Source organism: Carlito syrichta, unplaced genomic scaffold, assembly GCF_000164805.1.
Source record: "Carlito syrichta isolate Samal-C Ts95f unplaced genomic scaffold, Tarsius_syrichta-2.0.1 Scaffold303984, whole genome shotgun sequence".
Classification (NCBI taxonomy): domain Eukaryota; kingdom Metazoa; phylum Chordata; class Mammalia; order Primates; family Tarsiidae; genus Carlito; species Carlito syrichta.
The window spans coordinates 145,860-148,327 of NW_007248080.1; the positions used below are offsets into that span (position 1 = coordinate 145,860).

A 2,468-nucleotide genomic window follows, 5' to 3' on the forward strand; every position below is an offset into this window, starting at 1 on the left:
TTCTGTAAACTTGGGGGCCAATATTAAAATTTTCTGAGAAGATCGGCTTCAACCACTATTCTTGAACACTTTGAAAACTAGCTTTTGCTTCAAACTTGATGCTCACTCATGAATTCAGCCTAAGTTACCAGACAGAACAGAAGTTACAGGCAAAAATTATATTATGTTAAGGTCTTTTAGATAAAAACTAACTTTGTTTGAATCATAAGTAAGATCAGGCTTCTTTACTATACACCCATGTTGTCAAAAGTTAAAACAACTCTTGCCAGGAGTCTTTGTGTGAGTGACATCGTCTTTAAACCCTGCGAATCCCTGATGCACTGCCGTGATGCCCAGGGAAGACAGGGCAACCTGGAAGTCCAACTACTTCCTTAAGATCATACAACTTTTGGATGACTCCCCATAATGCTTCAATGTGGGCTCCAAGCAGATGCAGCAGATCTGCACATCCCTCCCAGGGAAGGCTGTGCTGCTGTTAGGCGAGATACACCATGATGTGCAAGACCATCCAAGGGCACCTGGAAAACAACCCAGCTCTGGAAAAGCCATTGCCTCGTATCCGGGAGAATGTGGGCTTTGTGTCCACCAAGGAGGTCCTCACCGAGATCAGGGACATGCTGCTGGCCAACAAGGTGCCAGCTGCTGCCTATGCTGGTGCCATTGCCCCATGTGAAGTCACTGTGCTATCCCAGAACACTGGTCTGGGACCTGAGAAGGTCTTCTCCTTCCAGGTTTTAGGCATCACCACTAAAATCTCCAGAGGCACCACTGAAATCCTGAATGATGTGCAGCTGATTAAGAATGGAGACAAGGCTGGGCTTGGTGGCTCAGCCTGTAATCCCAGCACTTTGGGAGGCTGAGGCGAGTGGATTGCCTGAGCTCGTGGGTTTGAGATCAGTTCAGGCAACTTGGCAAGATCTCTTCTGTACAATAAATCAGAAATTAGCTGGGCGTGGTAGTGTGCACCTGTAGTTCTGGCTACTTGGAAGGCTGAGGTGGAAGGATCGCTGGAGTCCAGTAGGTTGACGTTGGGGTGCCTGTGAGTGTGCTACTGCACTCCAACCTGGGTGATGGAGTGAGACTCCAACTCCAAAAAAAAAAGACACGCACCAAAACACTTGGTTAATTTTTAATTTTTTTTTTTGTAGAAATGAGGTCTTGCTATGTTGTCCAGGCTGGTCTCAAACTTCTGGGCTCAAGCTGTTTTTCCATCTCAGCCTCCCAAAGTGCTGGGATCACAGGTGTGAGCCTCTGCACCTGGTCTAGAGTCTTCTTTTGATATTTGCCTTACAATATGTCACTAAATGACAGTGTAATCACTTCCAATGGAAGTGGTGTGGGAGCCAGCGAAGCCACACTGGTAAACATGCCGAACACCTCCCCATTCTCCTTTGCGCTGATCATCCAGCAGGTGTTCAACAATGGCAGCATCTACCACCCTGAAGAGCTTGACATCACAGAGGAAGCTCTGCAATTCTCACTTCCTGGAGGGTGTCCGCAATGTTGCCCGTGTGTGTCTGCAGATTGCTTATCCAACTGTTGCATCGGGACCCGATTCTATTATCAATGGGTACAAACGAGTCCTGGCTTTATCTGTGGAGACTGATTACACCTTCCCACTTGCTGAAAAGTCCAAAGCCTTCTTGGCTGATCCATCTGCCTTTGTGGCTGCCGCCCCTGTGGCTGCTGCCACCACTGCAGCTCCAGCCTCAGTTTGAAGCCAAGGAAGCGTTGGAGGAGTTGGGTGAGGATATGGGATTTGGTCTCTTTGACTAATCACCAGAAAGTCACCAACTCAGCCAGCTTTATTTGCAAAACAAGGAAATAAAGGCTACTTCTCTTAAAAAAAAAACTAAAAGAAGAAGCAAAATCTAAATTCCCACACAAATTTGCATTCAATATGTTTCAGAAGCAAAACTACAATTTCAACATATATTTTTAGATTTCACTGCGAATGCAAAGGAAATTTTCATATTTTAAAATTCATTTAACTGTGCAATTAATATATTTCCACTTTACCTTCCATTGAAAGTGATTAATCTGTCATTTAATGACATATTATAAGGCAAATATCAAAAGAAGAATCTAGACCAGGTGCAGAGGCTCACGCCTGTGATCCCGGCACTTTGGGAGGCTGAGATGGGAAGACTGCTTGAGCCCCGAAGTTAGAGACCAGCCTGGACAACATAACTCATTTCTACAAAAAAATTAAAAAATTAACCAGGTATGGTGGTGCGTGTCTGTTGTCCCGGTTACTCAGGAGACTGAGGCAGAAGGCTCACCTGAGCCCAGGTGGTCAAGGCCACAGTGAGCTGTGATTGTGCCACCCCACTCCAGCAACAGAGTGAGACCTCAACTCAAAAAAAAAAATCTAGTGAACTTTTATGAAGGCCACTCCAGTGATTAGTATACTTTATTTAAATTGTATCCTTATAGAATAATATTGATATGACAGTGCCATCTCTGTG

The 2,468-nt window shown here is 45.1% G+C and overlaps 1 pseudogene; it reads left to right on the forward strand.

Moving 5' to 3' along the window:
• The first annotated feature begins 328 nt into the window (after positions 1-328).
• On the forward strand, positions 329-1,776 carry LOC103261687 (annotated as a pseudogene).
• The last annotated feature ends 692 nt before the right edge of the window (positions 1,777-2,468 follow it).